Source organism: Tachypleus tridentatus, chromosome 13, assembly GCF_004210375.1.
Source record: "Tachypleus tridentatus isolate NWPU-2018 chromosome 13, ASM421037v1, whole genome shotgun sequence".
Classification (NCBI taxonomy): Eukaryota; Metazoa; Arthropoda; class Merostomata; order Xiphosura; family Limulidae; genus Tachypleus; species Tachypleus tridentatus.
In genome coordinates, this window is record NC_134837.1 from 130,485,257 (window position 1) to 130,510,500 (window position 25,244).

Below are 25,244 nucleotides of genomic sequence, written 5' to 3' on the forward strand. Positions count from 1 at the left end.
GATGTCACTGATAATGAACAACTTTATTCTAATGGATAGATAATTATTAAAACATCGCTATTCTGTTATTCAGTTTGGAGTATTTGAACTATGCTTCAATCTAAACCATGTTATAAGTGTGAAGTATTGGATGTAGGGTTATTGTGCAGTTATAACACAAGTTTTAAAGGTAGACCATTATCTTGATTTTATAGAAATTGGCAACGTATTCAAATATTTATATTGTACATATTATATTTACTTGATTTACTAATGTCACATTTAGTTGTATTGTAGACTGTGTTGTTAACTAGATCAAAATGAAGTCATAGGATTTTGCTTTTTACCTACTTTAGCCTCAGGTTGGGAAACCAAAACGTTGTCATTCTCGGTGATTTTCCCGCTGTAAAGGAAGCTATGAAGAAAGATGCTTTCCTAGGAAGACCACCTGATCCACAGTTTCAAGTAACCCCAGATTTTATAAGTAAGTACAACACATGCATTATTCTTACATTAAAACGTTCTTTAGTTTCAGACGAACTAATGAATAACCTTTTTTCAATAAACAGATAATCCTGGAGAACAGTTGTTTGATCTGTGAAACAATGATTGTTCTGATACATGAAATAAGTTTATATGATTATTAATTACTGTATGAGATGCCAGTAATGACATAACTCAGAGTTTTATAGTTTATTAATTATTTTGATAAATTTACAATTATTTATTATTAGTTACAATTATTATTGTCCTTCACGAGGGAAACACACAAGAAATAAATAACAGAAAATTATAAAACATTAAATTAGATATTTTGGTATTAACAGTAAGTTATAAATACGTATATGCACAGTGAGACTTATGTCTATTACAGCAAGTTCAACCATCAGTTCTGTAATTTCTAATATATGACTGAAATACAACTCCACTTTCATAAAATGTTCTATAGAACTTCGGGAGACCGGCATGGTCAGGTAGTTAAGGCACTCAACTCGTAAGCTGAGGGTCATTGGTTCAAATCCCAATCACATTAAACATGGTCGATCTTTCAGCCGAGGAAACGTTATAATGTGACCGTCTATCCCACTATACGTTGATAAAAGAGTAGCTTAAGAGTTGGCGGTGGGTGGTGGTGACTAGCTGCCTTCCCTCTAGTCTTACACTGCTAAATTAGGGACGATCGACGCAGATAGTGTTTGCGTAGCTTTGAGCGAAATTGAAGACAAAATAAACAAAAGCTTTTAAGTACAGAAAGCCTCTTTCCACCGCCCCATATAACCTCAACAGAACAACAATAACAGCGATCATGTTATAAAATAAAGCGCCGTACAAACTAAACAACATGATGTCTCTTTCGTAGATATCCTCCGAAGTACTATTCGTGTAGCTAATGTAAGAGAACGTCCAGCAAATATTATTAATGTAGCTAAGATATCAGTAATATAAAAAATCGTTTTCTCTGTTGTTTTTTGTTGTTGTTGTTGTTTGCATAGAGAGCAATGGCCTAGTAGGTTTTACCACAATAAAATGTATTACAAGAATCAAGTAACATTAACCCTTTTTCATTCTTTGGTTTGTTTCGAATTTGGCGCAAAGTTACATGAGGGCTGTTTGCGCTAGCCCTAAATTAGTAGTTTAAGACTAGAGGGAAGGAAGCTAGTCATCACCACCCACCACCAACTCTTGGGCTACTCTTTTACCAAGAATAGTGGGATTGACCGTTACAATATAACACCCTCACGACTGAAAGGGCGAGCATGTCTGATGTAACGGGGATTCGAATCCGCGACCCTCAGAGTACAAGTTGAGTTCCTTAACAATCTGTCCATGACAGGCCTTTTATTTATCTTTTACTTCTGGTTATCTCAGTAAAAACTCTTTCTGAATATGTTTAAAGTGAAATTTAAAAGTACATTAACTATAGACATAATAGCATTTCTTCTCAACTGTTATTGATCTGTTATGTTTTTATTATTGAAAATCATTGTTAATATGCTAAATCGACAAGTGTTTTACCTCTCCAATTAAAACACTCAGTTACAAATAATGAACTAGAATATATTTAAAATAATTGTTTGTATTATTTGTTTTTCCTTTCAGATATAGGGATAGTGAACGGAAGATGGTGGAAAGAACAACGACGATTTTCACTTCATGTCTTAAGAAATCTTGGCTTTGGAAAAACAAAGATGGAAGATCACATGAAGGTTTATGATTTTATATGGAATTTATTGTTTCTATGAAATAGCAAATGTTTAAAAATATAATGATTTTCATATAAATATGTACCTATATTAACAGTGTTTTATTTTATAAAAATCTATCCTACATAAAGACATGATGTGGTTACTAACGCCCATCTCAATAACGTTATTTCTTCTTATGACGAATTGTTTATGAGACAAGTTTTCTTACGCGATACTTTAACGTATCCAACGAACATGATATTGTCAACCTGATGTTCTTATTAAAAGTGGACTAACAATAAAAAATGTTACCTGTAGGGTGTTAAAGATATTTTACGAAAGGAGAGAAATGTTGACGAATTAAAGTGATAAAACAAAATAAGTGTTATTATTACAATTTACAACTTTTACTGTAAGTAAAGTTTATTTTTAGAAGAGATACGGCGTTTAGATCACTGGTATTAACACTCTCGCTTCACCGAGTTTTAACGTTAAACAACAATCTAACAATGTACTGTATTTAAGTTCTAAAAATGGTATTTTTACTTATTTCTGTTGGTATCAATATTATTTAAATATGGCTATGGCTATTTGGTAGTTGTGAGGTTAACTTTGTTAATAAGGTTTCTATGATTTTACTATCACGTTCATGTTTTAGTAATGTGACATTCTGTTCTAAAAACTGTTTGTTGTTATTCACAAGTTCATGGACTTGGGAAGTTGAATTTTGTTGTTTTTGTCTGATTTCGAGCTACGTCCTATTTCTACCGATGTGAAACACAAGTCTCTGTCCAATATTCTATTATTAAAACGTTCTATAGTTTCTAAGCAATCTAATTAACAACCTCTCGTCAAGAAACAAATTTTAATAGGTAACACTCGTTCGAACTACAGAAACAATAATTGATCACACAAGAAAGAATTTGATATCGTAATAATTTCTTGGATGAGATGTCAGTAATGAAATAGTTCCATTATTTTCCTTTTATTATGGACTCAAAGTTCACAGTAAAAAGTTTGCTCAATAACACGACACTGGCGTAAACCTTAAACTAATCGATCAAATACTTGATACGTTATCTGTTAAGCTGAGCATGGTTAAATGTTTTTCATAACAGTGTATTAAAGGCATCATGAGAATGCGGATAACCTGAAAAACAAATTAACACTATACGTTATACAATTACACTACGTAATACAAATTTTGTTCGTCGATAGAATGTGTTATATCTTAATTGCTTATGTTGTAAAACTACAGATAATGGCCTTATTCCCTTCAAACATTAGGCATATGCAGCTGGGAAATAACACCTTTTGCCCAGGAAAAAGAAAAATTAAAAATGTTGTTACATAGTGTTATCTGATCTATAGAAAAAACAACAACAGATGTTTCCAACTGAAGTTACTGAAAATCTTTTTATAAAAGTCCAATGACATTACGAAATATAATATACTAACAATACAAAATAACATAATATAATAACAATAACAAATACAATAGTATAATGATAATACAAAATATAATAGTATAATCCCAATATGAAATAAAATAATAGAATAACAATACGAAATTTAACAGTGTAATAACAATACAAAATATAATAGTATAATAATAATAATATGAAATACAATAGAATAATAGCAATACAAAATATAGTTGTATAATTACAATACGAAATACAATTGTACAATAGTAATACGAAATCTAATAGTATGATAACAACACGAAATATAATAGTACAGTAACAATACGAAATATAATAGTATAATAATAACAGTATGAAATATAATATGTTAACAAAAACAAATATAATAGTACGATAACAATGCGAAATATAACAGTATAGTAACAATACGATTTATAACAGTGTTTTAACAATAGCAAATATAACAGGAAAATGATAATACCACATATAATAGAATAATAACAATACCAAATACAATAGTATGATAACAATGCCAAATATAATATAATTAAAATACCATATACAATAGTATATATAGTATTATACCAAATATAATTACAAAATAACAATACCAAATACAAAAATATAATAATAATACCAAATATAATAACATACTAACAATACCAGTGGTCCCTGAGACAAAGTTCTTGGGGCTTATCTTTGACCGTAAGCTCATCTTTATTCCACATATCAAGCAGCTGCGGGTATAAAGTACAAGAGCACTGAACATGTTCCGTGTCCTCTCTTCCACCACTTGGGGAGCGGAACGTTTTATACTAAAGATATATCATGCTCTTATTCGTTTGAAACTCGACTATGGATCACTGGTCTGTGGCTCTGCCAGACCATCGGCCTTAAAGATGCTGGACCCCATTCATCATCAAGGACTTCGGCTCTGCACTGGGGCTTTCGACACTTCAACAGTTCAGAGCTTATACATAGAATCTCATGAACCTTCTTTGCTTCTCCACCATTTGCAACTGTCTTTACTATATGCTTCGAAACTTCGTTCCTTACCAAAGCATCTCACCTGGGGTTGTGTTTTCCTTCCTCGGTGGGTCATACTTTCTCAGAACAGACGGTCTCCAATTGCTCCTTTTGGCCTTCGTATCCAGATGCAGTTGGATGAATTGGGTCTGTCCTTAGATAACATTGCTGTATCCACTGGTCAACCCATCCCACCAGTGGTTGTATACGAAATCCCCTCTATAGTTTCTGTGTTCACTGCTGAACTGTACGCCATTTCATTTGTCCTGGATCACATAGAAGCTAAGCAGTACTCAAACTGCGCTACTTATACTGACTCGCTCAGTTCTCTACTGTCCCTGGAAACGCTTTATGTTAGTTCACACCATGTTCTCGCCGATATTCAAAACTAACTGGACCATTTCTCTTTAACATCTACTTCTATCCAGTTTTTCTGAATACTAGATCACGTTGGCATTCGCGGGAACAAGCTGGCGGACACCGCAGCTAAGTCTACCGGCTCTGGCACTATCATTGCTGTGCTATCCTGTATTGAAGTCTAGGCTCCGTGCTAGCTGGCAGTCGAGTTGGAGTGAGCGAAGCGAAAACATGCTTTTCCAAATAAAATCCGATATTGGACTATGGTTGTTTTGCTTCCGTTAAGATCGGAAAGAGGAAGTTGATCTAACTAGACTATGCATTAGTCACAGTTTCTTGACTCATCCTTTTCTTTTATCTGGAACTGATGCACAAATGTGTAGTTTGTGTAACACTCAGATCACGACAAGCCACATTTTACTTTCTTGCCGTCGTTACAAGTTTCAACGACAACACCATTTTAAATACGTTCTGTCCCAAGGTTTGTCCATAATGTTACACAGTGTTATTGGTGATAGTGACATTGTCCACCTTGGAAATGTTTTTAATTTTTTAAAGGTTATTACTCTTTTTAATGTTATTTAAGTTTTTAATTTATACTTTACACCTTTTTAATATGCTTCCCTTTTAAAAATCAAAGTTCATGTGGTTCGATTTGAAGTTAAAAACTGGCCGTAACATTAAGTAGCTCGAAAACAGGACTAGAAAGACCAACTTCAGGTGACTAATTGTGGTTTTTGTACTTACCTGTTAGTATTCCTGGCGAGTTATAATAATTACAGTTACGCTACAGATAGTCCTTTACAGCTTGTATTACTGCAGGTTTCTCTTAACGTTGTAGACCAGATGTAAACATTGAGTTTAATGCTACCTATGTGTTTTTTAAACTTTGTTTTGATTTACCTTAATTTCCTTTTATGAATTTTACTAAATTTACTTTTAACTTTTCACTGGATGTTTGGCGTGGATAGCCTGGCTGCTTTGTGTTATAAAACATTAAATCAACCAACCAACCAACCTCTGTTTGGAAAATAACCAAATATATTATCTGAGTTCGTGATAAACATAAGGGTGGGAGAATTTCTTCAAACAAGCACAATAAAAATTTTTACTTTAACAAAACACAAACAGATCAAACTATTTCTTGCTCATTAAAGAATATAAAATATTGTTTAATTGGTATCAATAATCTTATTTTATTATTAATATTGTTAAATTCCATTTTCTGGTAATAAAATCGTACGATAAACTTTGTGTTTAAATGTTAAGAGTAACAAATCAGTTTTACTCTTAAAAACTGCAGCATGTAACTCATATAATAGTTAATATTAAAATAAACAAACTGATTCCAGAAACCATGTGCCATTTTAATGGGATAAGATCTCTGGTAATCTTAGGTAAAGAAACCATGAATCTTCTTTATTATAGAATTTTGGAATCTAACATTAACGGTCTTTAAAAATATCTTCCAAGAATACATTGTATAATATGGCATTGATATTATTTAATGAAATTGTAGAATGAAATTGGAATTGTCTTGGAGTATCTGAGTTCGTTGAATGGCGCCGTTTGTGAAGTTCGAGAAATTTTAGGTTCAAGCATATCGAACACCATCTCTGCTCTTGTGTTTGGTCAGAGGTTTGATTACAACGATCCGAAAAGAATTTTCCTATACAAAAAATTGATGGATTTACGAAATTTGTTCAATAATTTAGTCTGCAAACCTTCTTTCCTTGGATGAAACCATTTCTTACCTTTATCAAACCGAATACATTTAGAAAATTCCAAGATACAACAGAGAAACTAACAATGTTTGTACGGTAAGCAGTTTGGCGTATTTAAGTACAATTTTGCAAACACATTTATGATACCTTACCTTAGAAGTGTTAGAGTACACTTGAAAAATATTAAATTGGAGCTTTCTGCGATGTTAACATATTTTGAAACCTAAAAAAACAAACAGATCCTTAGAAAAATGCAGTTATTCCAAATTCTGATTACCTAAACGAGATCTGCTTTGTAAGCTGAGACACACATCAAAACTATCTTACTGTACACTACTTACGGTAATAATTGCTATCAGAAAAAATCAACAAAAATCGAAACGTGTCACATTTTCTGGATGTGTATGAACCCGTGTTGAAACTGTTTTCAGTGATAAGATTGACGAACACGAGACGAGCCTGGACCAAAACTCAGTCCGTGATTACATTGATTCTTTCTTGATGGAAATGAAGGACCGAGAAATGAAAAATAACAGATCATCTTTTACCTTAAAGTGTAAATATATGTGTTAAACAAAAACAAGATTTAGTATTCATGTTCTGTTTCATATAAAGAATATCTTTGACGTACAAATCTGACTGTTCTGTATCATATGAAAAATTACACGTAATAAGCGTGTAGTAAATACATTCTCAGTATCACATTCATTTGTAACCTTAAAAAAGAGGACATTTTATTTTAAATGATGTTTGGAATTTTATGTTCTGAAGATAGAATCCAATGATTACATATCTAAGAAAATATTCCTTATGAGAGAATATAAGCAAAAACTTCGCCTTTGATATAAATAAGTTGTATTTTATATAAAAGAAGTAAACATGTCAAATAAGATGCGTGTTATATTAAAATAAACAATTTGTATAACAATCCTTCTTATAAAAAAATCTCATTAAAATGTTTTACTTTTCATAGTTTACTCATCCAAACTTATTGATTATATTATTTTCGTGTCTATCTGCTTGAAGATTGAGAATGGATGATAATTATGTCTGATACTAACTATTAGATAATCATCAGAGTCTATCTTTGTACTGTTGGCAAATACAGACCATAAAACACTCGATGACATTACAATCTACTGTACTTATTTACCCTAACACAAATGTAATTATAACACAGTCGTTCTTAAACTTAATCGATTAACAGAATACAGCTATAGACAATCAAAAATTAAATTTTAAAACATAGAATTGAAAATATTCATTCGAGACGATAAACCTATTGAAAAATTTGTACGCGTTTTTCTAATTAGTTTGATTAAAACTAAGAGAGGACCATTAATCTGTAGAATTATTTAATAACATTTTAATAAATAAGATCTAGTGATTTAACAGATGTTTCATCAGTTTTAACGTAAATGTAGGAATTTCTTATAGTAATCAATGTCACAATTTATAAGCTGGTTTAACGGTGTTTTTCCATCACCCCTACAATCAATATTTGCCACTGTTTTCCAGATAATATGCTGAACGGAAATGTTCAGGCTTTTTTTATTGCTGGGAGTAGCACCGTACAGGCAACAATAGAATGGTGTCTTCTAACTATGGCCGCATATCCGGATGTTCAGAAACGGGTGCAAAACGAGATGGACAGTGTTATTGGTAGAGAAAGGTTACCATCCTGGGGCGACCATATACACCTACCTTACACTCAGGCTGTTCTTCATGAGGTTCAAAGATGGCAGACTATAGCACCTCTCGGTCTCTTAATATAGTAAGTTTGTTGTTTTCTTAGAATAGTATTTCAGATACTTCATTTTGAAATCCACAATTCTGATGTGTAATAGATTGAACTAATATAATGAGTAAGATCAAAGTGATTATATAATCGTTCGCATTTATGAAAAATTCATCGCCTATTCAAAGCAAATAAAGAGTAAAACGGGTATTCAAGAATTTCCATATTGATTAAAACTTCCTACAGGACCAGGATATATCCACAGTTCAAAATCAAAAATCAACACAACGTATAAGAATGGATCAGTCAAGTCGTCAGATTTCTTTGCTTATGAACAGTTGAAACGGGAATTAAAGACAGTAATACCCGTAAATGGAATGCTTCATGCAAAAGAAGAGAGGGGTTTGTGTTGTAGTTTACATATGACAGCCTTTCACAATGACGTGACCTAGAAGTGCTACCAACAGGATATACAGCCTTCAGATAGATATTTTATATATTTTAGACTTGAATAGGAAGTAAACTTAACCCAGTTATATTAAATAAGTAATAATAATAATTGATATTATATTGTCAGCTACAAAGGCTATTTAACTATAAAGTTTCGGTTTTCTGGTGCACAAGTTAATATTTCTCTTAAATTAAAATTATCTTTCAGTTTTGCACTCTTCCTATTGAATACCACTGTTATCTTCATATTCGGTACTTTACCTTTGACTAAACAAATATTCATGTTAATAATTACTGGTTCAATGAGCATGATAAGATACTGTTAAAATGCGGCTTTTTAACACCAGACTATATTAAATTCTATTCGTCTGAATTATCACAGAAAAACTATATAAAATAATTATTGCTTAGATTCATTTAATGCACTTTAATTTAAAAGCTATAAGTTTTAAACTTTACGACTATCTAATCTTCTGTCTCTAAAAAAACATTTCTGTCTAGATAATATTTAGTACATGTAACCATAAATTTGATAAGCAGAAATAAGCATTAGTCCATGTGGATCCACTTCAGCAGGAACTCGTGATATAGAGTGTAAGCATGTTTATGAACTTTTCTCGATTCTTGTAGTACCAGATAATATTGTATGTGATAGAGATAAAATTGAATGCAAGTTACAGTGTAGCGTAAAACAAATATTTTAACATTAAGATAAATTGTAACAAAAATAATATATCAATTACTTTATCGAACTAGCATTGTGTTGGTTAGCCTTTCATATCTGGCTGGATGATAACGACCTCTGGTAAAATGTGAGAAGTTTTATAAAAGGTTAAGAAATTAACGTCAGAAACATTCTTGTAGTTTAACATACTCTGAAAATCTAATTAAGTGAAGATATGTAACCATGTGTTTCTCAGCCAATATTCATAGTATATAATATATCTATATGTACTGCAGACAAGTAGGCGCAAATAAAAACAATAAACAATAACATAAAAGTCATTCAGTAAAAATTCCTGTACAGGCGAACAATCACTGCAACAGTTGAAATCCTTTTAGACAGAATGTAGAGTAAATTAGTTTATGAGAACTTGGGCGTGGTAAAATACACTAGTAAAAACGTTTGATCTTCTGTTCTCCAAACCGTAATTTTGTCACAAATTGATCAAGAGATGAGTGAGCTAGGAGCTAAAAGTTAGTACATAAAAACAAACAACCAAACGCGGAGTCGTTCGAAAAGCCAATGTGCCGCGGCTAAAAAAAATAACTAATGCAAACAATATATGAGTAAACTGCGTCATGGCTTTTACTTGTCTTAATGTGGATATGTTTTTGATCTAATAGTATGGAATTAGGTAAAGTAATTTCAAAGAGGAGTTTAAAAACATTATCAAGCCAAGACCGCAATATTGTCAGGGAGAAAATTACTTTCGTTTTTCAGGTATTAAAAACTATCAGAAAATAAGTAGTGTTGTGGAAAACAACTGAAAGAATAACAAATTTCTACAGATACAGTTTGTTATTCTTTAGTTATAAAACATACATTTAAAAGTTGTGAAAGCTGTGTTCTCCTTACATTTGCGCGTGTGTATATTAAGTTTATTTTGTTTATATGTAAATACGTAAACTTCATGTTCATTACTGAAATTTTACATTCAATAGTTTGCGTTTATAGTACAACGGAAGACACAACTGTTTAAGGCTACGACATTTCTAAAGGAACAATTGTCATTAACAACATCTGGGCTTTCCACAACGATCCAAAATACTGGAAGAACCCCAGTGAATTTTTTCCAGAACATTTTCTAACCCAGGAGAGAACTAAGTTTGAGAAACCTGAATATTTCATTCCATTCTCTGTCGGTAAGATTAGTCCTAAGTCTTATTTACAGTTTATAAGATTTTAATTTAAAAATTATTAACAACACCTTTCAGTTCAGTTAGATCAAATACTTCAGAAAAAAGTTTGATAGATTTTTTATATTAATACATTGTTATATAGGTGACTTAATGGTTAATGTGACTAAAGTATGAAACCGAATGTTTTGATGGTTTGTATTCAATTTCTCTCAGTTGTCATTTGTGCTATACACGTGAAATTCAAACCTCCCTCTTTGGTCGGATAAAAGTAATACAAGAGTTGGTGGTAAATTATTTGTAGCTTATGTGCTCAAGGTAAGGACAATTAAAAGCAGATAGCCCTTAACTGGCTTTGCGTGAAAATTGGAATTTTCTTTTTTCTGTTAGATTACTTTTATCACGTGAATAGAGTTTCGCTTTTGACACACGCTCTAATTGGCCATCTTAAGAGGATTGGTGCTGTTGTTGTTTTAAATAAACACAAAGCTACATAATGGGCTATCTGTGTTCTGCCCACCACGGTTATCGAAACAAGGTTTTTAGCGTTGTAAGTTCGCAGACATACCGCTGAGCCACTAGGGGGCTATTAACAGGAGGGGAGGGACAGAGACAAATACATCATAGTGCAACAAAGTGTCACTAGGAGACGTTGTTAAAAGAGGGGTACAATAAAGTTTTAAAAGTGATATTTTATAGAATTTGAATAACATTGTTTTTACAATAATCAGGGCTGAAATGTTTTAATCAAACTTGAATTACATACTCTCTACAAAAGCAGATAGTAATACTTACGCATTTCAACTTATCTCAGCATCTCTTTATCATTTTCGTTCATATATTTATTTGTGTATTTTTTGAAAGGCAGATAATGCTTCTGTAGGAAGATGGTGTCACTAGGTGAACTGTGCCACTAAAATTCTATAGTCGGATATTATTACTTAACAAATTATGTTTCTAGGGTTAGTGCTGCTAGGACAGATGATGTTTCTGTAAATTGATAATTCAACAGGATGATTTCTGTACTTTCTGATGTTCTGTTTAAAAACAATTATTTATAATTCATTTAATTTCATAATATATTGAATAACGTTTATTAGTCATGAAAATATATATTATTTAAATTCTTAGATAATGTAGAATAATTTCATGTTAATTTTATATGTTGATTTTATTCCCTAAAATTCAGTTAGGAGTAATTTCTGTATATGATTAGGTTGAACCACTATATTTTAGAAAACTGTTATTTCTACCTTTCTATAGAAATTTCCAATTTAAATGTTGGACAAACTATAATATGTAGGTGTTCTATTCATTTCTATCTGAGAGACATTACGTAGGAAAGTATCTTTTTCTAAATTGAGATTTTTCAAGCATGTGTTAAATCTATTGTTTTATTTTCATACATTATTAACGACTTGAAATATAGTTCGTTTTGAGTTTTATATAAGAAGTGTCAATGGAGACGTTTATTACATCTTCCAATATACTGGTAAAAACTTTAATTCATGCAGTGTTCTATATCATCAAAGACTATCCAAGACATACAGTTACCTGATATTTGATCTCTAAGCTGAACACAGTACATTCAACTTATTGTACGTTAGTAAATTACCAACGTAAAATAAGTTTTATTTTCTTAATATTTGTAATCTGACCATATATTAATTTCTCGCTTATTGTTATTTGTCAGGCACATTTTAACTTTATTAGGTAGCGATTATGAAATGCAAACATGCTAACGAAAAGTAGGACATCACTAACCATTTAGAAAACAAAAGAAGTAAAATCAAAATAAAATGTATTTAGTATTTCAATTTGAATCCAAGTGTAAAATATTACTTTCGTGCTTTAATAATTTTTTTTTTAATTCTACACTGTTAAATAATGAACCACTGTAAAACAATAACAGCCAAGGTAAGAACAAAAATGAATGAACTTATTTTTCTCATAACTTCAATGCTTTATCAGCTGATTTTACGTTTTTTGTTTTTGTTGACGTGATTTCCATTTCGTTGTTGAGTTTCGATTCCTAACAAATATCGCTTCAGTCACCACTTTTGTTTACAACGGCTCTGTTAATATGAACATGATAAATGGCTTACTTTTTACTCTAATGTCTAGGATGTAATTTTACAAATAAATTTTGTACCTCAATGAAAACTTGTTACTTTCTTCAGTCACCTCTCTCAGTTTATTCTTTCTCTCTCACACATCTTTTAGTCTTCATCGTTATTTTTTATTATAATTGAACTCTTGTGTTTTACGATCTTTTCATAAACTCATGTCAAACAGGTCCTTTTCTTTTTCTGATCTTACATATTTGTTTTCACCTCGTAATCTCAATATTGAGTAAATGAAATATGAAACTGTTCCTTTTAGTCACTTAAAGGGATGCAAACGTAAAGCGGCGTAATCCTATAATCGATTAGTGACTGAAAAAAGGCTACCACTTTCTCAACTTCAGTCAGTGTTTCTTATTATTCAGTTTATAACAAATTTTGAAGATAACAGAAAAAATGAGCTGCAGGTTCTTAAAAAGTGTACAGTGTTAACTAATATTGTTTTTTTCTACTCATGTTGTTTAATTGTTACATATCAGATGCTTGTAATATTTCAAATTTTATTATAAGAACATCAATATTCCTAATTAATGCATCATTATAATTATTATCTAGCAAGTTGCAAATTTATAAAATATGTTTTGTTTTTCTCATTTTCTGTTACACAAATTACTAATACATTGTTTCCACTACTTAAAAGGGAAACGTTCCTGTCCTGGAGAAACGCCAGCTGTTGTAGAATTATTTCTCTTCTTCACATCCATACTTCAGCGCTTCATTGTGGCTCTTCCTGACGGTGATAAATCTAACTTCGACGGCGTGTTTGAATTGACTTGGGATGCCAAACATCATAAGTTTCGACTTATCCCAAGAAGTTAATTAAAAGATAGCCACAGTTTTTAAAGTTTCGGTGAACAATGAAATGTCCAAAAAACTCTGTTTTTTAACAATCTTCTCACATCTTATGTTAATAAAGATTTATTTGATGAAATTAAGTATGATTTATAGCAAAATATTCTCCATAATACAGTTATTAGTAAAACACTTTCTGTTGTGGTGCAGGGGTTTATGCACATTATAAAAATTCAAAATGTCATGGATGAGTTAGCTCGAAACGAGGCATTATTTTAGTGGAACTAAACTTCAGAATTAGAAAATAATATTTTTTGATAAACCACATTCTTTTAAATTTCAAGAGTCGATTCATTAAAATGTATGAAGATGATTTTTGAATATTATATTATTTGATTAAATGAACTATTCTGTTAATGCTAAAGTAAATATGATAACTTACATCTGTTTCGAAACAGTGACTGCACTGTTAAATATGTTATTATTTTATGTTACTTGTAACTTACTGACTAAAGTTTTATTTGTTTTATCTGCCCTCTCGTAATACATGGGTATGACTACGGACATACATCATCATTACCAAAATGCTACAATTCTAAAACCTGTTAAATTATTTTCGTTCTTAATAAATTTTTTCCATGAAAAATCCAAATGGTTTATCAAAGAGTTAAGAGGAATTTGAAGTCTTTTATAAACTATTATTAAAAGAGTATTCAATTTATAGATATACACAAAAAATAAAATGAATGTTGTTGGTAACGATTCCATAGCCTTGTGATGGTGCTTGGGTGGACATTCACAGCTCTGGCAACATCTGATCGAGATTCGCCTGCTTCCAAGCAACCAATGGCGTTGTTGCGTTGTGCTTCAGTCAGTCTTGGCGTAACTGTATTGCGTGTTGGTGGCTTAACACTGAGCTACGGAAACCAAGAACCCGCCACTTTTATAGGGATTTTGCACATATTGCACTTGCAGAACATGCAGATCTCTCAAACAAATGTATTGGACACACATGCGTTTTGGCGAAAAATCCAATGTTTTCCTCCGTTTTCAAAGTGCACAACTTTTATTGTCATTTTGGTCTAAAAATCAGTGCCTTAACACGTGTAATATCACATACTCTGAGCTTGTAACGTTATTACATATATTTCTCTTTAAAATAACAAAAATATCCCTTTTGCGTTTCTTTTTTTGAAGAGTATATTAACCCTGTATTACCGATGACTATTAATGGTTCCCAACCGGTGTTGCATAATAATCATATGAAAATTATATCGTCCAAAGAGTGAAAAGAGAAAATAAAGATTATATTACGATATAAATGGCGAAGTATTTTATAGCAAAGAATATTTATAGTTTAAAATATATTTTTTTATATAGTCAGCAGCGACGGTTTTAATATTAAGAACTTGTGACACGTTGAAATACTGAACACTTTATAGTTTATTTGGTTGGTTAGATGGTTTTCTTTGAATTTCTTTTAAAACTACTGGAGGGCAACTCGCTGGTTGTCTTGAGTTTAGCATGTATATACTTGAAGGAAAGTAACTGGTCAAAACCACCGACCACCAATAGAAGTTTATTTGTTTAAAAAATAACTATAAAATATGTTAAATACCTTTAAGAAAATTTCTGATGATTTGCTAATTGGCTCTACAACTTAAAAATAAATAAATACGAATTCCCATATAATAATATGAATATTCACATATGGAATGCACCTTTCTTTTTTATTCTGTATTTCATTTCACTGGCTTCACACCAGTTGGCAGTTGAGTTGTGTGGAACAAGAAACACTGATTTCTCCAAATAAAGCTTTCAGTTGTTGTTTGGACAATCTTATTTTCATAGGAATCAGAAACAGTGTGTTTTACTGATTAGTTGTTTCAATGGCCGTAGTTACTTTATCCATCGATTTCTTCACAACTAAATAATTTGTTTGTGTTTGACATTTGGGACACTCACATTTCCATTAATTTTACTGTCATATTTAACCTACGTTTCCAAGTGACAACATGATCATCTTTGGTGTTAAAAAGTGTCATTCTTGGGAATTATTAATATTTGAATTATATAAATTCAATTAATTTCTTTTACCTTGAGTTCCTAGCAAATATTGTTTAAATGCAACGTTTCAATTGTTTTTTTCTACATTTTTGGAACATTTTAACTTCCTGAGTAGTTTATAATTGATACCGTTACGGTATGTTTGACATAGGTAACCCTGATGCTTTATTCCTTAAAATATGTGCAACATACAGTCTATGTAATCACAACCTGTCATTGTGTACCCCTGTAAAGCCAAACAGAGTTCATGAAAGCTATTCCACCGCGATTTCATTTTGGCTCTGATTATCATGTGATTTTCTGATTTGAATATCCAAATAATTTCAGTGAAAGATACTGACACTCAAGAAGGTTGCGTAAAACAACTGAAGATACATACATTATGAGAAACTAACCCACGCATAAGATCAAGCTGAACAAAACTCAATACACTTGGTTTATACTGCTTACTCTGTTTCTCTATAGATGTCTCTGAGTGTATTATAACTAGCTGAAGAACAGCTGAAATGAAACTGAAGGTTCTTTGGTCGTACCAGTGACTAAGTCATTGTTATAGTACAATATAGTGGTTGATATTCTCTTAGAAAACCACTCGAAAATAACAATAGCAGGATTATACTGTTCTCCAACTAAGTGTATAGACATAAATCTAATATACAACATCTTTTCCCACAACCAAAGTACAATAGTAACAGGTGATCTGAATTCCAAACATAAGAACTTTGGATGTAACTCTACAAACTCCAATGGCAGACACCTATTACAATTCATAGATAATAATAGCATATCCCTTATTAATGATAATACACCTACCCATACTACCTATGCAACAAATTCAAATGATATCCTAAACATCTGTCTCACCTCTTTTGATGTTAGACAAAAGCTAATAAATTTTAATGTGGGAAAAGATGTTGACAGCGACCATCTTCCAATATGGTGTGTCTTCGATCTCAACCCCCATAAAGATTAAATTAGTAGGCAAGACAAATTTGATTACAAAAAAGCTAATTGGCAAGAATTTTAAAAAGACAACAAACTACCAGACAAAATTAAACATACAGCGAACATCGAATCTGAAATTGATTCATACAGTCAAATAATCATGGAATGCCTTTTAAAGGCAGCTACGGACGCTGTACCAAAACAACAATATACAACCACAAACAATATATGGAAACCAAACAAACAACTATTAACAATGATAAAACAACGAAGACAATTAAGAAGACTATTCATGGCAACAAGAGATTTAAAAACACAAATTAATAACATTAGAAATAAAATTAAAACAGAAATTAAACAGCTAAAACAAGAAAAATGAAACAAACAAACCTACCATAGTAAGTTCTGGCTACACTTAAAAAGATTCACAAATGAACCCATTACAAGAAAATACCCAACACTGGAAAAGAAAAAAAAAACACCTCAGCACAAACCAACAAATAAAAAGCAGAAGCATTCAGACATCAATTACAAAACACATTTAAAACACATAATGATACGGACATGAACAACCATTACCACAATAAAATGAATAACCACGTAACAAATAATATAGAATTATATAAACCACACTTTCCAGTCAACATTATGAACAGCAACACTAATGATACAAATTACTACAATACGCAACAACTCACCACAAAAATTAAACTCAATGAACTTGAACAACCAATCAAAAATACAAACATAAAGCGCCGGGAAATTATAGAATACAAATAATACTTTTCAAAAAAGGCACTCCAAAATTATTTGACCACCTATTAGCTATATTTAACTTATCTCTATACTCTGGATGCATCCCAGTTTCTTGGAAGCAAGCTGACATTTTAATGTTCCACAAAGACGAAAAACCAGCCAATAAACCAAACAGTTATCGACCCATCAGCCTGAACAGCTGTGTAGGTAAAATTCTTGAAAGAATAATAAGCAACAGACTCTCCACATTTTAGGAGATTACTTCAAAATTACCAGAAGAACAAAACGGATTTAGAAAATACAGACAAACAACAGATCACTTAATTAGATTAACTCAAACTATAATAAACAGCTTTAATAAAAAAAAATGCACTGTCGCCTGCTTCCTTCAAATCGAGAAAGACACTGTATGGCACAATGGTCTTCGGTTACGTATGTTTGAAATGAGACTACCGCGTGGAATTATTCGCTGGTTATCCAACTTTTTGGAAAATAGAAGATGTAGAATAAAAGTAGAGGGAACTTTCTTGGAGTTCTTCACTCCAGAAGCTGGGGTACCTCAAGGAGGGATGGTAAGTCCTATTCTCTTCATCATGTATGTAAATAATATGCCACTCAAAGACCCAAACCATGGATACGCGTCACAGTTCGCTGATGATGTAGCAATTTGGAAAAGTGCTTCTACACCAGAAATAGCAGCCACTAACTTACAACCACAAATAAATAGATTATGTGAATATTGTTAAAAATATAGAATTAAAATAAATACAGCGAAGACACAATTAGTAATATTTTCAAAATCAACGAAAATCAAAAAGTTCAACCTCAGATCTACATGAACGGAAAGCTTCTCCAAACTCCTTCAACTGCAAAATTTTTAGGTTTAACATATGATTCGAAACTTACATGGATAAAACATGTTAATAACATAAAAACTAAAATTTGTAACTTTGTGCAAGTTCACTGAAAATAGTGTAATCTTAGATGACCGATTTCACATTTCAGATCATAAGCCTAATCACATATTTGGTTTGAATGACAATAAACGCAGGAAAGTTGATTAAAACATTAGTTTTCTTACCATGGCTGGCATGTTAGTTTTGTTACCATGTTAACATTGCCTATTGGTAATGAAATAAGCAACATTTGAACTAAATACTCTTGTAATGGTTTATATTGTCAGGTGTGTTTTTTGGATTATTTGGTAAAGATGATAAAATCGTATCATTCTATATAATGATAAAAACAAAGTTATTTCTATTTCGTTGGCTCACTGTGTTACTGAGATCAGCAGTGTAAGTACTGGAGATCTGAATAAACAAGTAACTTGTCATCATTGCAAGCTATTGTTTTAAAAACTTAATTTCTATTTCTTTGATTCCTTTTTATAGAATGTGTTTGACACTAGTTATCTGAGACACCTTACGTCAATAGTACAGAAACACAATTATTTCAATTAGTCAGCAAGGAAAAGCTAAAAACAACTAGGTACTCTATAAAAATCAGATTCACATTTTAAATATATTATATTGTTAATTTGTTATATTTCTAACTGTTCTAGAGTTTTAACCACTTTATTTAAAAAATGCTACGACCTTCTAACTGAATTTCAGACATTTTTCAAACTATAAAATACATAAAATTCACTCACTGTCATAACAGATGATTATTAGGGTTAACAACACATGGATAGCCTGCTTCGATAATGTGTTGTATTATATGCAACCTTAACTTTTACTTGTCTTGGAACACTTTACGATGAACGTTCATGAATTATTTAACACATTTGAAACTAATTTAGTAAATGTGGGACATGTTACCCCGAGTTAGGTTGTAATAAATATTGATGAATAGGATGGGAGTGGACATTTGTATCTGAACGAAACATATCTTGATATCTCAACCGAGTTCAGACTGAAATGCCTGAAATAAACAGGGCGAGCATGTTTAGCGCGACTCGTATGCGAACCCACGACCCTCAGATTACGAGCGCATGCCTTAACGCGCTCGGCCATGCATGGCCGTCGCCACAAACTCCGCCCATTTTGTGTGATCAGTCTAGTTTGGTAGTACGTTATCAAGTGTGCATTGTTTTGCATGCGCCTGCAAAAATATTTTTATTGTGCAACTTCCAAGTGTTTAAATATCTGTGGTTTTTAATCTTACAGTATTCATCAGTGGATAATTCAAAAACGAAAGAATCCAGATGATGGCGAACACTCAGAAAATAAATAAGCTCAATTGATTCTGGTATTGTTGCCGAAAAGATAATGTCGAGTGACTGGAAAAACGAGAATGTAATGAAAGTTGGGAGTTGAAATTTGCAGTGATTGAAGCAAATAATACACCAGTGTGTCTTTTGTGTAACAAATGTTTTAGGTATGATAAAGTATACAACCTTAAGCAACACTTTAACAATCTTCACAACAAATTTAATGCAAAATTTCCAGTTGATAGGAAAAATCGTATTAATAAAAGTAACCGTTCGAAAGTACAGCTTCATGAACCAAAGATAGGCGTAAAGTGATTTTTAACATCGATAGAACTAATTAGGTTAGCTAGCTATAAAATAGCTTGAATTGTATCGAAAAAAATCATTTTCTGATGCTGAACTAGTGAAGAAATATTGATTGTGGTCATTGAAACGCTGTTGGAGAATTATGATTCAATAATAAAATATGATATTCTTCAAAAGGTTAATAATTTGTAATTAAGTCGAAGAATAATTATCCGCAGAATGATAAAGTTAGCGATAAACGTAGGAAATCAGTTGCTTGAACAACTAAAAGAGTATTTATATTTTTGTTTAGCAATAGATGAGTCAACAGATGAGAGTGACACTACACAGTTGATATTTTGGGTTCCATATGTAACTTCAGGTCTTCAAGTGAGGGAAAAAATGCTTGGGCTTTGTGAATTACGAGACGAACATGAGTTAGAAACGTCTTTGAAGAATTCCTTGAAATGTTAAAAGATTCAATCTGGATTTTAAAAAAAGAACTGGTTTCTGTCACAGCAGACGGTGCTCCCGCCATGACTGAGGCGAAATTTGGATTTGTTTCTCTTTTGAAGCAGCATTTAATTGAAAATAATGTGAAGTCCACGCTGCCGTCTTTATATTGCATTTTGCATCAAAAACATTTATGTACTCAGATGTCTAAAAGTGATGAATTGAAAAATTGAAAAGAAATATACAATGGTGTAATAAATAAATCATGAGAAAGCAGCAAGTTATTGGGCTAACATTCCGACACAAAATAGAAAGAAATTATCAGGTTTCATTAATGTACTGCCGTCATGACTGAGGAAATGTTCGGGAAATGTATCTGAAGTCACAGTGCATGTGCTGTTTATGACAATTGTTTGTTTAGGAACGTTGTAACATTGAACAGTAGTTTTTTTCTCGTACATAAGTACAAAATCAATGTGGTATTCAGAGTATATGAGTGTTGATAACGATAACGTCACGTTTTAATAGCTATTAATGTGTCTTGTTGTTAATGTTGAATTTGATATTTAGTTTGTTTGTTGAGAAATGATACATTTTAAGAAGCATACATGTAATAATTTCTGAGAATAATTTATGTGATTCCATTGGACTTTCTTAATTGGGGGTTTGCACAGAGATAACTCAGATTATAATAAGTTCCGTCTGTCTGTTTAATTCAACACAAAGCTACATATTGGGCTATCTGTGCTGTGCCCACCACGGAAATCGGAACACGGTTTCTAGCGTGATAAAACCGCAGTAAGTGCTGCGAGGAGTAGATAACAGTTAAATGGAATAATTTAATATTAAAATTTATAAGGGAAACTATTTCATAGTTCCTATGAAAGGAATATCTAAGGAGACGGAAAATTATAAGATAAAGAGAAGAAATGAAAAATAACCATTTTACGTTATAAATGTCAATACAAATAATGTATGTTTTGTACTATTGGTATTTATTTTAAAGTAAAAACTATTTATACTTTAAAATGTGTTTACTTTTAGCTTTAGACTATTTTAAAGTTTAGATGCTAGCTCACTTAATAAAAGTATGGAAACAATATTTAAACTTTGTCTATTTAAACACGTGTTTCACAATGTTCAAAGAATAAGCCTTGAATTTGTGTTACAAGTACTGAAGCGATTGAAGACAACATTTGAATAAATACACATATATTTCCAATCTATAAGTCAAAAGAGAGATATAACTGAAAATAATACACAGTTGAAAAATGTAAGCTGAGTACACCAATAAAAATGTATTATTATCGCTTTCATACATAAAGACAATTCTGGTTCTAACACGTGCTTTCTCGTGAGAGGGCTATAATTATTGTTTCGTGAATTTCGCACAAAGCTACATGAGGGCTATCTGCAATAGTCGTCCCTAATTTAGCAGTGTATGACTAGAGGGAAGGCAACTAGTCATCACCACCCACCATCAACTCTTGGACAACTCTTTTACCAACGAATAGTGAGATTGATCGTCACATTATAACGTCCCCACTGCTGCAAGGGCGAGCATGTCTGGTGCGATGGAGCGTGGAACGCCTAAAACCCCGTAACCATGCCGGGCCCTAGAATAATAGTAATAATAATAATAAATGTTACATTTTGATGAATCTAAGTATTTTTGTATTTCTTATTAATTTCTAAAGTCACTTTGAAAATAAACAATGATGTAAAAAAGAGATTTTTGAGTTGCACAAATAACCTTGAAGTGATTTTAATATCGATTATGGACTCTATGATGGGTCATATATCTTGACTTCTACGTTCTATTTATTTGTGGTAAGCAAGTATTTGATTCTTTCTTTGCAGACTGTGTTCTTTTTATTCTCCCAGGTCACCCCACCTAGTGTCACAACATAATTTCTGCGTATTTACACTACTGGAAACCGGGTTTCAATACCCGTGGTAGGCAGAATCAGATAGCCCTTTATGTTGCTTTGTACTTAGTAACCAACCAATAAAGTACTTTTCTTTAAGAAATGATTAATAGTGGGTCAGTAATTAATGTTTTGGACTTGTAATGCTCAAATCCGGTGTTTAATTTTCGACTGTGTACAGAGCCCAGATTCCTCATTGTGTAGCAAAAAAACAAAACAAATGTGTCTCACAAATATCTTTTAATCTACACTTTGCTACGATACTAAGTACCTGTCTGTTAGGTTAAACTTTTCCTACGAATACAATGGATGACGTTAATCACAATGCAAGCCAAAGTGTTAATTTTCTTTTATTCTTTAAGATTTTTTAAAATTTCGATTTTAATATAAGGTGTCACAAAAACTGTTACAATAAATATGTTTATTTTTCAGAATTTATTTTCGTTCAACAATTTATTCGCTATCTAATACATTTTACTATTAGAATTAGAATTTGCAGATAGAATACTGTTAAGCCAGTATATAAACAGAAATGTTTTGTTTTAATATTTTTGCATTACAAACTCATTTTGAGTGAATAAAACATAAAAGATACACTTTAGAATTATCTTAAGTCAGACATTTGCTCTTATCCATACGAATCGAAACACAACTTTTAGTATTGCCTATTCTTAGACTTATCGCTGTCCCACGGACCAACAGAAACAATATGAAGAAAAGAAGATAAACCATGAAGAAATTTAATGCTATATAAAAATTTTATTAAATAATTTAGAGAAATGTTTACGACGAGCAAATCTACGTTATGTAATAGACTAATTGTGAGTTTAGTCTTAAGGTTTAACGCTATTCTGGTGTTTAACTATCACTAAAAACTAAAGAAAGGGTAAATATAACATGCGTATGATATAAATGTTTAAATTTTATAAAGATCTATATATACGTCACTCATTTAGCTACAATGGAATGTTTCTTACAAATTTTGCCATGGAACTCTACAAATATCGCATTGTTACAAAGACCTTCGTCTGTGCATAATGGATTTAATTTCAAAATATACACATGTTGATATATCAAACAGACACAAGATTATATAACACTGCCGTAACAATTAGGTTCAGTTTTGTATACGTACATAAAAAGGACGTGCTTAGAATATACCAAAAAAAAAAGGGGCTAAATATATAAAGCTCTGGAGAATTAACACCCTGAAATAGCAGTAGAGATATATTTGTAGAATCACTGAACTCTAAGTAGGGTCACAGATATTTAATTGATGTATAAACAATTAATTCAATGAGTTGAATTGGGTCATGGAAATACAGGTCACTTTCCCAAGTCTGGTCTGTTTATAAAATACCCGGATGAAACTTCTCTTCGTATAGCTTACGAATAATTTGTAAGAGGAAGTTCTCTTTAAGATTACTTTATATCCATCTCTGAAGATGTAACACATACGATCTCCTTAAGTGTCTTCAAGTTTTTCCTATACAAAAGATTCATCTAAGAAAATCCCATTAAATAATAGATCATGTTACTTTTTCTTATATTCTAGTTTCGTACTCTTGTTACCTAGTAAATTAATATTATTATGTCATTGTAATCTGGGCTTATTAGTGAGACATGTTGATAAAACACGTTGATGAACATAACAAAAACTCATAATAAAGTGAAAATAAAGATAGAAAATGAAGTGTTACAAAACAGATGAGTGGGAGAAATGAATAAATGACGAAGAACCGAAACCAAAGAAACTGTACACGAACAAGGGATGTACTATGAATACATCATACCAGAAACTGGAACTTCAGAATGTTCCAAAAAATATTCCGCAGTTTCATTTCAAGTCAGAATGATACATACAATTAGTTATGTATTTTAATGTATAATACAGAACCAACAAAAACCAGTTACAAAATATGAGATTCCATTTAATACCAAATTTAATCAAAAACCAGGCACAAAAATAAGGTCTATACTGTGTAAAAACTACACTGACAAACACCACACCAACATTATTTATAAAATACAATGTGATAACTGCTACGACTTCTATACTGGAGAAACAAGTAGAAAAATGGAAACCAGATCCAAAGAACACAAAATGTCACCTTCACACTTTTTCGAACACTGCAAATCAAATAACCACAACATAACCATAGAAAACACCCAAATACTAAATAAAGAAACAATACAAACAAACGCAAAATTAAAGAAGCCTTATTTAGGCAACTCAAGCCCAAAATAAACCAATACAAAGGAACACCTTTATACCTATATTAATAAATATAATCAAACATCTAATTACGCCCTCTACATTCTTACACTCAGTTACATGTGGTCGGTCAGCTTTCGGTCAGTTACATCTTTCTTTCTTTGTGAACCTGACGGTGACCGAAGAAGATCGAAATGTTGTTTGCTCCTCTGCATAAAAAATGTTCTCAGCCCAAACCAGCCATTTTTACATATATATTTTTCTCTACAAGTGGGTTTTCTCGTCATCACTAAATATAATCATCGTTAACTACTGTAAGATTTGTTAAAGGTAGGAGGAAGACGGAATAACAAATGACGTATTGTGGAACCAATGTTTAGTATAATTTTAATTTTCATCAAAATAAAAGATCAAATATAGTGAAACAGACGATAAAACTAAAACACAATATAGCTTGTTTTCAGCCAGTGTCTCGATGACTTAGAAGGCAGGTGAAAAAGTTAATGTGTTGGAAAGGTGAGAAACGTAAGCCCTGAAGGCGTTAGTCATACACTATAAATAGCAAACTTCTAGCCATCGGATCACGAGATTGAAGAGAATGGGAAATACATTTCCTATTCGAATTTATAATTTTTATATAAATAACCTTAGGCCTCGAGATGGAATTATTACTGTATATAAATTAAATCTAATATTAGTTCTGGCTTAAATGTCTGGCGTT

The 25,244-nt window shown here is 31.7% G+C and overlaps 1 pseudogene across 1 annotated transcript; it reads left to right on the forward strand.

The window, feature by feature from the left end:
* Positions 1 to 336: 336 nt before the first annotated feature.
* Positions 337 to 13,733, forward strand: LOC143236292 (cytochrome P450 2J4-like; annotated as a pseudogene). The gene is made up of 8 exons (XR_013019519.1): positions 337 to 463; positions 2,080 to 2,186; positions 6,495 to 6,649; positions 6,691 to 6,795; positions 7,131 to 7,255; positions 8,218 to 8,473; positions 10,566 to 10,753; positions 13,511 to 13,733. The product of XR_013019519.1 is annotated as a cytochrome P450 2J4-like (transcript).
* The last annotated feature ends 11,511 nt before the right edge of the window (positions 13,734 to 25,244 follow it).